This window comes from Gavialis gangeticus, unplaced genomic scaffold, assembly GCF_001723915.1.
Source record: "Gavialis gangeticus isolate Ggan-Ray unplaced genomic scaffold, GavGan_comp1, whole genome shotgun sequence".
NCBI lineage: Eukaryota > Metazoa > Chordata > Crocodylia > Gavialidae > Gavialis > Gavialis gangeticus.
Window position 1 is genome coordinate 147714402 of NW_017729025.1, and position 13035 is coordinate 147727436.

Sequence of the window (13035 nt, forward strand, 5' to 3'; positions counted from 1 at the left end):
TTGGGTACAAATACCCTTTGTCAGACTGAGGAAGCATCTGCAGTTGATCTGTCCTCTTCCTGGATGAAATAGAAAAGAAGCCAGAGGCCAGTATGCATGCGAGAAAGCTGGTCAGTGAAAATGCAAATTGAGGTAATCAATGGGTGAGAGACAGGTGGTGGGTAGGGGAGAGGAAAAGGGGAATAGAGACCTGGTGAAAAGAATATAGCTGGCAAATAGTAGAGAGGTTGCCAGGGGTGTCAGATGTTAGGCAGGTTATAATGTGTCATAAATCCAATGTCTATATTTAGTTCAGGATTTTTTGTATCCAGTAGGTTGATGATGTGATGTTCATAGGCTTGTTTGTGAAAGGTGTTTTGTAAGTTTCCTTTGAGGATTAGAACTGAGAGATTGGAGAGAGAGTGGTTTTCTTGTGAGAAATGTGCCCCCACAGGTTTGGTTTCTCCTATATATTTTCCACCAGGACATATCTCCACCACTCCCACAATAACTATAGCCCACAACAAAACAATCAGCATTCCTGGATCTTACACCTGCACCTCCAGAAATGTAATATAAATCATCCAGTGCACCAAATGCCCTGATGGAAAATATGGAAGAGAAACCAAACAACAACTGCACACCAGAATGAATGCACACCAAAACTCTATCAAAGACAAGAATACCCAGTTACCTGTGGGGGCACATTTCTCACAAGAAAACCACTCTCTCTCCAATCTCTCAGTTCTAATCCTCAAAGAGAATTTTCCATACACTTTTCATGGACAAGCCTACAAACATCACTTCATCAATTTACTGGATACAAAAAATCATGGATTAAATATAGACATTGGGTTCGTGACATATTATGATGTGCCTAACATATGACACCTCAAGCAGCCTCCTGTCTGCTATTTACTAGGGCTGTGCAAAGCTTTGGTCCCTGATTTGATATGGTGGAGATTCAGCCCGATTTGGTGGCCGAATGAATCTCTGACTCCGAATCGAATTGGAGGACCCTTTAATCTCTCTGAATCGAATCTGAACCCTCCAAATGGATTGAAGAGACTTGGAAAGATTCGGCGATTCAGACACAGACACAGCTTTAATTGTTTTTTCTACATACCTCTAGGTACCAGGTGGCTTGTGAACACTGTGATGCTGGGGTGCATGGAGTGTCCCACAGGAGGCTCCTCAGCATGCTCGGCAGCAGACCCTGAAGTGGACCAGAACCACTTCTGGTCCACTTCCAGATCCACTGGGGATCACACTGGGGGGCCCCCCACACCCTCTGGCTCAGCAACTGGTGCCTCCTGGGTCTGGGCCAATACTTCTGGTCCACTTCCAGGTTCACCACCGAGCACATGGAGGGCACCATGGCATGCTCCATCAGCCTCAGCATCACAGCATTCATAAACCGTGCTGGTACCTCAAGGTATGTAGAAAAAACATTTAAAGCTGTGTCTATGTCCGAATTGCTGATTCTCTGAATCAGCATTGAATTTTCAGATTCGGATTCGGCCAAATAGAATCAGGGACAGTGAGTTGAATCAATTAATCAAATCACTGTCCCTGATTCAAGCTGAATCTGAACTGAATAGGGCCCGCTTCACTCACCCATACTATTTACCAGCTATATTTTTATCACCAGGTCTATATTTCCCTTTTCCTCCACCTGTCTCTCACTCATTGACTACCTCAATTTGCATTTTCATTAACTGGCTTTCTTGCATGCATACTGGCCTCTGGCTTCTTTTCTATTCCATCCAGGAAGAGTGCAGACCCACCGCAGGTGCTTCCTCAGCCTGACAAAAGGTATTTGTACCCGAAAGCTTGCAAAGCAGAATTTTTCCAACTATTTCAGTTGGTCTGCTAAAAGATATCAGATTTACGCAAAGAACCTTGATTACCCTCTAAAGTATATTAGTGGTTCAGCCTTTTTATTTTAAGTGTCTCAAGGTGATGACACTTCCTCCACTTCCTCTGGGTACTTAGTTTTCAGTGTATCTCATTCTCAGAAAATGTTTACCTGAGAGTTCACATTTTCTTTTGCTCATTTGTATGCAGTTACTCTTTAGTTTTTGCTCCTTGGAATTATCATGCAGTTCATCTTTGTACAGCTACTTATATCTTAATTTCAATTTATCTTTTTATTTCTGGGATCTTCCATATATATTCATTTCCCAGCATGGTTTTGCTGACAAGACAAAATACCCTTCCCCAAGAGTTACTCTGCTAAAACTTAGAGCTTGGATTTTCAAGGAAGACAGAAGAAGCTAAGAACCCAGCACCCACTGTATTTCAAGGTCTAGTTCCATTAGGTTCTTTGGAAAAATCCCAGAATGTCTCCTACTGGGATTTTCTCTACTTCTAATTCCAAATCAAGTGTGTGGTCCTTATTACGTTTGTAATTCATTGCCCCCAGTCTTATAAGGGCATTTATACATGTACCATTTCGTTCTCAGACATGCTGGAGATCCGCCGCTTTGGAACAGACTCAATTAATCGAGTCTGCTCCTCACGGGAGCTAATATTTAACTTAAAATAGCTTGTCAAGCCTGCTAGTTGGTGCCAAGCTCCTGAGAGATGATAGAGATTTGGCCTGTCTCCTGACAAGGATCATTTTGCTGAATTGGACACTGTTTAAAAAAAAAGGGCGGGGGGAATGATCTATTTAAAGCTGTGGCTAATACGGTATATACACAGTATACTGGAGCTGGGTTCTTAGCTTCAGATCTTCATACTGAATTAAAAAATAATAACAAAACTCTTAAGCCAGGAACCTGAACACACACTAAGATCATGCCCGAGACAGAGATCCTAAGAGGGCTGGGCTGCAATGGCATGCATGGAGCAGGAAAGAGTGGGTAAGGCATGCTTTCTAATGGTGGTCCTGAACTCAGTATGGACTGTAGATAAGCCTTTGGCTCCATGACAACAATCTTCTCCTTGTTTTTACTTATCACCTTATTGCAGTGTCCTCTCTGCTCTGGCAACAATTAGGAAATGCATGGAAGTGTTCCTCTTTGACAATCTTATTTTAGCTATGAATACAGTGCTCACAAGATGGGTAACTCCTTTCAGGAAAGAAACCTCAGCCAACCTCCAAAAAAGTATCTTGAAACAAATCAATCTTAAAAAAAAAACCTCACAGAAGAAATAAAATATAATGAAATCAAAACCCCAAAGCCTATTCTCTACCAACACTTACCTCAAATTGGGAGACAGGCCAGAGACTCTGTGAAGTGCATTAAACAGGCGCCTACAAACAAGCAATGAGGCTGCTCCAACACATTGTAATTACAGTGTGTCAGAGCAGACTCAATTAATTGAGTCTGCTGGAGTGTGGTAATTACTGTGCTGTAGCAGATTCCAGCATCTCATGTACCAAGCTTTAAAGCGCCCCTGCTGCCATTTTTAAGGATGGAAATGCTGGTACATGAGACTGTCTGGGTGCTTTAATTAGAGCGGCTCCAAGAGCCCCTCTAATTAAAGCACCCCTCTTTCTCCCACTCCTGAAGCACGTGTATAAATGCCCATTGTTATTACTATTCTGCTTCAAAAGTGCTCAGATACCATAATAAATGGCAGTGGTGCAAACTGTATATAAAAGCTAGATGGGCAATCTGGTCCATTCCTTACTGCTTTCCCTGGCTTTGGAAGTCAACAGCCACAAAGGTTTGCACCTAGATCAGCACTAACTGATACATCCCAGCCTCTCTGGCCCAGCTATCTTTCCCATCTTATTTACAGTGCTTGAAGATGTACAGAGATGTTTTTTGTTGATACTATGGTCTTAAGTGTCCAGATTGGGTAACAGATTGTGACTCCTATGCTAGAATGGATATCTTTGCCACAATTCACTGCTATAAAGAGACAGAATTATTTAGGGTGTCTATCACCCACCCAGTTTAAGCCATACCTCTTGTCTGTCATCTAAGCAGGGGGTTAAAATCTCATTATAACCACCACAGTGAGTCATGTGCTAGTACTTTCAGATGTGTAAATTATAGTCAAGAGTAGCATTCCAGCTCCTTCAATTGGGAAAGCACTTAGCTCTACCTCCAGTTTGTCTCTCCATCTCAGTATCTCTGGCCCACACTGTCAGAATAGGCAATCCACCCTCTTAAGCATGTGAATCCCATTTCCCCTCCTCCAAAACCACCATACACGTGTTTGCTGTTACTTCCAGATGTGTCCACAGCTTGAAAACAGCAATTTGGGAGAGAAGAGAAAAACTTTGAGTAAGCTGGGCTGAATTTCCCCCCTATTCATACTTCCACCTTTGTCCTAAGGAACAGACTGACTGTTCAGTGGAAAACAACAAGTCTTTTTTTAAGAAGCCTGTTTCTTCTTCAGGGTCAAAATCCTATATGGAGATGTCTGACTGCATGCAGGAAATGTATGCAACACAATTCACCCCTTTCATGCCATCCGTCTTACTCCCAGTTCACTACCTCAGAATTCACTCCTTGAGCACCCTGACCAAAGATCAGCTAATGTTTACCCAGTGACAGACCAATGTGTTGTCTTTTCTCTATTGAACTGAATTCAGTGCTTGGAGAGGATAGGAAATGATGACCCTAGCAGAACTAGAGTTAGTCTAGACAGCTCCACAGCATGCACCACATTAGTGCACCTTAATCCTACTATTACCTTCCTCCCTGCTGTGCAGTGCATCCAAGACTTGCCCATCAGAAATGTCCACTGCAGCTCAGATTTCTTGCTCAATATCTAGCATGCAGGTGAGGTCAGCTGGCTACATCAGCTGGCTAAAACCCTCTTTTCATGTCTTGTGCTGTGGAAAGTTGGCATGGCTATACTACGTGTGGTCTACTGCCTGGTGGGAGAATCCTCAGCTGGGGAGGTCTGTTGTGTTGTCAGAGCAGTGCAAGGGGGTTAGACTGTGGAAGGAAATCTAGACCTAACTTTCTTTCTTATAAGCAGTTCCTCAGTAAATTTACTTCACGTGTCCCCCAAGACTGAAAATACATTTGTGCATCCTTCCTGTAACAAAGGTTTGTATGTATATCCCTGTCGTAATGCTGGTTCTCGTTGACATCAAACAGACTCACAGCACGCCCTCCTGCTGCTGCCCTCACCCGAGTCATTCACTGTGAACAAAGGAGATTCTGGCTATTATTATTTTATTATTTTCATTATTTCATTCATCATTTTAATTTTCCTCTCTCATTCCTGGCCAAGAGAAAAGGCCAGCCTGGCCCACATCTGGAAACATATTTCTCAACACTGGAACAAAGCACTGCCTCCAAAACCATGGCTCCAAGGCTTCTAGTTGGGCTCTCCTGTTATGGAAAAAGTCCTACAATAAAATCTAATAGGGGAGAAACCAACAAGGGTCAATAAAAATGACTCAGTTTTAATAGTGAACGAGATCCTTTCTGAAGGAATTTTTTTTTTGTCTTTGAATCACCCTGTAGAACTCTACATCAGGCATTTAAAACTTGATTAAATACCACAACATGGTTCAAACCAGCTACAAAAAAAATCCCTTCTCTCCTATTCTAGGGGACTTTTCCATAAGTGTAAGACTGAACTTTATCCACATCCATTCAGTGAGCTGAGCTGCCTATGTTCCTCATTATCAACTTGGTGATTTTACCATCCTGTCTACATTTAGTGGTGGGCAGAACTAGGTGAAACAATGTTTAAATTCAGATATTTTTCATGTGCATTCATCCCCAAAGTGTTTCTATATTTTTCAGGTACCATAATAAGGAAAAAATATTCCCAAGAGATGTTAATAGGAAGAAATATTCCCAAGAGATGTTAATAAAATTATTTGAATGGGCTGAAAATACCACTAAATACTACTAAAACTTTTTTTTATGGGAGCAGCTTTGTGAGTAAATAGAAATTGTCATGAAAAGGAATCCATTTTCATCAATAATGTGTTTTGCATTGAAAATCTGGAAAGCAATTTTCATTTTTGTTATTGTCAGCATCTGAAAACACACAATTTCAATGATAGTGGAAGGTGGGTACTGTTAAGACCATTTGCCTTCTACTCTTCAGGGAGAAGTGAAAAAAGGCATTGCTTGGGAAGCAATAATATGGAGGCTATATGAGTAGAAGACCCGGCTAGATCAGCTATATTATGCATGAACCTGTCGACTGGTCTTGCACACCTCCTCTTTCCATCTTCAACCTAGAAAGACAAGCTTAGGTCCTGAACTTGGGTCTTCTGCATAGCAATCTATGATGCAGGCATTAACTTTATTAGACCAAGCCTTATCAAAGAAATTGAGTCTTCTGTCATGGAATCAAAGTAATATAGTAGGGGGAGACCTCTGAATTAGCCAACCTGTCATGGAAGCCCTGTTATACAAGAGTTTTCTAATCATAAAACAAACTTCTTTCTTTGATGTCACTTGAATGCCTTTGGATTTGCTCTTGAGTCACTGACCTAAGTCGTCAGGACCCCTGTGATATGTTGTGCAGCTGGAGGAGAAGGGCATTACTTAACATTCCCTCCCAAGGAAAAGAGAAAAGAAGATTCCTGGAAAGTTAAGCTACATTCTTCCCAATAGCTAATTACTTGTGGTGGAGATGGAAGCTAGAATAACCCTAAGAGATGAGCTGCTGCCATGTACAATCAAGTCTTAGTCACTCTTCCAATTATTCAGATATATTGTAGAGAAGCAAGGGAAAGAGAACATGTCTGGTTTGCCCTGTGCATATGCATATCTACTTAGATTTTTCTTTAGAAACCACTGAATCAAAATTTAGACCAAGAGCCACAAAATAAAAAGTACCCTCACCCAACCCTCTCCTTTCCAAAGGCATAGAAGTGTTCAGAGGAAAAAAGAGCTTGGCAATTTTTTTTAAAGGATCAAAAATTGTTCTTCAGGAATAAATGGTTCCATATAAATGTTTATTTTGTTTTAATTTCTTAAAAAAAAACCAGGGTTTTTGTTCCATTTTTTTTCAGCTAGTGTTCTTTTTTTTCTTTTTCCTTTCTTTCTCTCCTTCTTCCCAAGTCCTTCCTTTCTTCTGGTGAATGGATAAAAAATGGAAAGTAGGAGTGGAGTATGATGAAAAATAAAAACAAAAGCTGAAAGAACAAAAATATTTTTTAAAAAATCAACCAATCAAAATTTTAATATTTTTGTTTTGGAAACTAAAAAAAGTTTCCACTTTTTTAATTTTCCATGTATAATTTATTTATTTTTGCAAAATTTTGACATTTGGGTGGAAGAAAAGGTTTTTTCCCAGAATTTTTCATGAAACATTTTTAGCCAAAACATTTGGGTATAGGGAGTTCAAATCCTGTCTTCTTTGGCTCACACTTACCTTATCTGGAGTTTTTCTGACATATGCACATGTATCATACAGTCATACACCCTAGATATAATTTGGAAATGTATGTAGCCTTACATAGTACACACTTTTTCTTGAAGTATTTATAGGCCTGATGTCCGAGAGTTCCAAAAGTGCCCCATGACATTCCCTTATGGCCAGATCTGGTATCGCTGTCTTTTTCTTACTTGGGACCTCTTTTGCTTGTATAACATAGGAACTCACTGACTGCATCCACACAAGATGCTGACTGCGCAGTAGCATTGTGTGGCAAAAACCATGACATGACGCTACTGCACAGTAGTATTAGGCTACTTTGCATAGCGTCACAAAAAAAGACAATCGTCAGTGCTACCGTGCAGTAATTCAAATTGCTGCGAAGTCAGTTAGTACTTGCATAAGCTTGTACTATGGCCACCACACTCACCAATGCACTGCTCCATATGGCCTCCATGCATCCAGTCTTCCTAATTCTGCCCAGCTGCACCAGGTTTGTCTCCATCAGCCTTTTGCAGTGCACTTCAGCTCTGTGCTCCCTGACACTTTCCTCTATTCCCCATGTGGTCTTTGCAGCCCTCTCCTAATTGGAGTTGCATATTTCACTTTCCAGGGAATGTGAGAGCCCAGCCCCATGTTTTCTTTTTTTTCCCAGAGGCGCTCTGAACCAATAGAGCCCCACTGTGGGAACATGCTACTCCAGGGGTTTGGCATCATGGTTCCCCACCAAGTGTTTCTTCTCAACTGACCCCAAACCAGCCTCCTCACCTAACCCACACTTGCCAAGACATGAGGAAGAGCTTGGAAATTAAAACACACAGGTGAACTCCTTGTGGAGGGAACAGGTAGGTGTTGAAGCATCCTGTTATCCTCCCAAAAATGTTATAACCTGTACCATTTTGGAGAAAAGCTTGAGTTCATGATAAGAGTTATTCCTTAACAGTTCACAAACCAGAAAACAAATTATAAGAACACCAATGATGGTATACAAAAGTTTGTTTTTTTTAAGATCCCATAATTTTCGTGCCAATCGCATGATTCACTGAAGCCACACTCATATACTTGTTTATACAAGTATTAAATGACTGTGCAGTAATGACTGCACAGTTAGTGTCTCCTGTAGACACGGCCACTGTCTCTCAGTAAGAGGGAGTGTCCTAAAGTTTAGAGAGTTGCATGCCCAGCTTCAGGCTCTGCCCTAATCAGGGGTTCACTAGTCCTTGGCCCTTTTCCTTCTAGGGCCATTACTTAGCCTTCTTCAGGGAAGGATAGTAGAAGCTAATACCACCCTCTCCTCTTAGTTCTAAGCCAAGCACACCATGATTAAGCATCCAACGAACGTTCCCACTTAACCCCAACCAAGCCTTTCAACTGCATCTTACGTTATTTGCTTCATAGTCTTTCTTCACACATTACTCTTTGCAGAACTTCTCTAAGCCTGTATCTCTGAAGCCCCTCTAGCTTTTTTCTTTAACACCAACTATTTCTAAATGGCTGCATGATCACATCTGGGGAAGTAATTATTTATTTAGAAAAACAATTTATTTTATTTTATCATTATTTATCAGTAATTTATTTAGCAAAAAAAGCAAATGATTGCTTTGGTATAGTTCTGGGCTCCCTCCCCACTCTGCTCCCTACCATAAGAACATCCTCTCAGTTGCTCTCTGTGAGAGGGTGCTGCTTGATCATATCCTCTTCTCCATTGCCAAAGTCTGCCCTCTCCTCCAGTCTCACTTGCCACAATTTATTTTAAATATAGAAAAAAGAAGGGTGAATATTATACAGAGAATGGTAAGATAACGTCAGCCAAAGTGGTGGTTTGGTTGTTTCACAGGGCTCCTCCTCTCCTACACCCTGTCCTTTTCCTCTCAAGATGCCAATGACTGATAGTTGGGTTTTTGGTTGTAGCCCTTGTTGGTCTAAAAACATAGGCAGGGAAGGTTCTTTGAGTAGACGTGACATCTTTTATTATACCTACCCAAAGAACCTTGCCTGCCAATGGCTGATAGTGTCATGTAAAGTACAGTTACCAATTCATTCATCCTGTTTTAGATCAGTTAGTTCCATGTCTAATGTCCCTTTGGTCCTTAAAAAATCAAATTAAATCAATACGTTAGTCTCACAAAGGACCACCAAGTTCACCCATTGAGGCCCACAATTTATGCTCTCATGAATTAAGTTCAGCTGAAAAAAACCATCATCTTATTTATAACAGAGAATCCATTGTCTCACACTCCTACCTGATAAATTGAGGCTATTCAATAAGGTCCATTAATCTTCTGCTGAGTATTGTCTCCCACAGTTCAACACCCAGCCAATTCATACTCAATGTTCCCCTAATTCATGAATTTCTAGGGAAAAGCAACATGTTCCAAGGAAATCAATTATTAATCCAAGTCCATTAATTTGTGAATGTACATAATAAGGAGCGCATTCTGGCATGAATCAAATAATTCTGAGTTTATCAATTCATAAACTTTGACAGAGAAAAAGCTACTCAGGTGCTGATGTACACCACTTTGCTCTGTGTTTGGGAGCAGCTGATTTAAGCCACCTTATACTTAATATATCTTAATTATAAACAAAGCAAAAGGAAAATATGATGGCTCCTGGCTCACCACATACACTGATGCAGTGGTCCATGTGGCCTCTAGGCATCCAGTCTTCCTATTGCTGCCCGGCTGCACCGGGTTTGTCTCCATCAGCCTTCTGCAGTGCACTTCAGCTCTGCACTCCCTGACACTTTCCTCTGCTCTCCACATGGTCTTTGCAACCCTCTTCTAATTGAAGCTATGTGTTCCCCTGTCCAGGGAATATGAAAGCCTAGCCCCATGTTTTCTTTTTTTCCCCCAGAGACTTTCTGAACCAATAGAGCCCCATTGTAGGAACATGTGACTCCAGGGAGCTGGCATCATGGTTCCCCACCAAGTGTTTCTTCTCAAATGACCCCAGCCCAGCCTCCTCAAGCAACTGACATCTGACAAAATGTGAGGAACAGCTTGGAAGTTAACTCACACAGGTGAACTCCTTATGGGAGGAACAGGTAAGTCTTGGAGCATCCTGTTATACTCTCAAAAATGTTATAGCCTGTGCCATTTTGGAGAAAAGCTTGAGGACATGATACAAGTTGTTTCCTAACAGATGACAAACCAGAAAACAAATTACAAGAACACCGATGATAATACATGAAAGTGTTTTTTTTAAGATCCCATGATTTTCATGCCAATTGCATGATTCACTGAAGCCACACTCATAAAAGACTAGCCATACTGATATAGCTCTGGCCCAGAAAGTGAATTCCAACCAGAAGCCCATGTTGAATCCAGTGCAGGAAGCATCTCTGAAAGATTTCATTCATTTCTCCAGGAGGAAACTGGGAAATCTATGCAGCTACTATGCCTCTTTTCAGCATGGCAGGCAAGAAGACTTTGTTGTTCTGTCTACTAAGTAGCATCCTACAAGGAAGGCACAAACAAATCTAATCTAACTTGCTAACAACAGAGCCATGATTTTTCTCCCCTGAGAATGTGGACAGGGTGGATTAATTCAGCATGGATGCAAATCTAAGGCCCAGCCTTGCTCTTAATGAAGTCAATGAGGATTTTTTCATTGGATTCAACAGGAGCAGGATCTGGCCTGATGCACGTACCTCAGAAATGACTCTTCCAGAAATACACATTCTCTTTGCTCATACCAGAGCATTCATAGTAAGATTGGACAGCCCTCTGAAGCAGAACACTGGCAGGAGGAAACACTAATAAAAAAATAAAAAACCTTCCCAAAAGCAGCAACATGTACGAAGAATATACTGCTCATTCACAGAAAAAAAGGCTAATAAATTAACACTGTTTCATAACATGATACCTAAGCATTTACAGGAAAAGGGCAAAGGAGTTTGGCTGCCAAAGAAAGAAATTTATCCAGAAAGTCTAGTCTCTGTGCAGGAAAAAAGAGAATGGATGTTGTAACAAAAATGTTCAGTCTTCTTTTTTCATACGGCTGACTTGGAGCAACAATTAGAAGTCCAGTTTAAGGTTAGTTAACCAGTCTAATGCTCTTGAGGAAAGGGAATGTATATCTGCAATGTCACCATCAAATTTGTATAGTCATCAAATTTGTATAGAGGGCAAAGTGCGATTATGTGGTCTGGTCCATAGTTTGATCAGGACTGCCACAGTCATATTTTGCAGAACTTCTAAAGTGCCATCTGTGCATCAAGTGACCACAGCAACCATGCCCAGTTCGGATCTGATTTAGAGCCTTCCATGTTTTCTGCAGAAGGTCAAAATCAGGAGACTTTATTGTTGGGTTAGAAATTAGACGTTTATTCTGAATGGTGGCTTCATTTCATGCTTTCCTCCAAGCTCCTGCACTGTCATGTCCTACAAGGGTTTGTACATGTGTCCACAAAGGTTTCTGGGAGACCAAGTGGTGAGCTGTGAGGTTCTTTAAATCTCTATGGATTGGGGAAGTCTGGATTGTCATTCATGCAGGCGACCTCTCTGTATGTAGCTTCATCATGGCAAATGTCTGGAGAAACAATATTGGCCAGCCCCAGTAACCATTGAATTGTATAGATTTCAAGGTGATAGCATGCATTGCAGAACTGAACTGGATATTCATGCATTTGGTATGAGTGCTAGCAGCCAAGACAGGTGCACTGTACTCAGCCATTGGGAAGATCGGTGCCATAGCAGAGGTGTAGACTACTCCAGCAGTGGCACCCCAGCTCATTCAAGTAAATTTTTGCACTATGTTCACTTGTCTCTTAATCTTTGCAGCTATTTTTCAAAGATAATTATGAAAAGTTAAGGTACAGCTGAGTGTCACACTTAGGTAGGATGGAGTTGGATCATGTTGTAATTTTTCTGTACAAAAAGTAACATTGAGATGAGCAAATGCTTGGTGTTTGTTGAGGTGAAATGCTGAGAAGATGAACTTAGTTGCATTTGGTCACAACCCCCACTTGCAGAAATATTCTGCCATTTTTGACAGGTCTAATGTCAGTATGTCTTTAATCTGTTTGAAGGTCCTTGCCTGAGTGGTTAGTGCCTGGTCATCAGCATATGCAAATTTCCTTGAAGAGGTAGCAGGCATATCATTTATATAAGGCCACTTATCTCTTATATAAATGTTGAAGAGATTTGGGGCAAGAACACTTCCCTTAAGAAGGTCATTATTTAGAGTTCTTGGTCTGTTTGCTTTGTCTCAGAGGTAGACATGAATCCATTAGTTGCCCAGAAATGTCTACAAAAGGTGAAGAAGTCTGGTGCATGGGAGAAGGCAGGACAGTTATTGCAACAGACCATGCTTCTAAACAGTATCATATGCTGCAGAAAGGTCAATGAATGCAGTGCCAGTCTTAAAGTTGTGCTGGAAGCCAGCTTCAATGTTTGTGTTGAGGACAAGCACTTGGTCACAGCAGCTTCAGTGTGGCTTAAAACCAGCTTGTTCTCAGGGTATGGACACCTTGGCGATTGAGCTAATCCTTCAGAAGATGAGCTGCACCCGTAGTTTGTAAGTTGTACAAAGCAATGATATTGGCCTGAAGCTCCTGGGATCACTGGCTGGTCTCCCTGGTTTCAGCAAAGCAATAAACATTGCTTCACGCCAGATTTGAGGGATTTGGCTGCTCTCCATCACATTTGAATATAGGCACAAAAGCCACTTTTGAGCCATCAGTCTGAGATGGTGGAGGAAATCTGGAGGGATACCATCTTTCCCTGCAGCCTTCCC

At 41.3% G+C, this 13035-nt stretch overlaps 1 long non-coding RNA gene across 1 annotated transcript in view; it reads right to left on the reverse strand.

Annotated features, from left to right (window-relative positions):
- Nucleotides 1-13035, reverse strand: part of LOC109299174 — a 144920-nt gene that overhangs the window by 111332 nt on the left and 20553 nt on the right. The window lies entirely within an intron of this gene.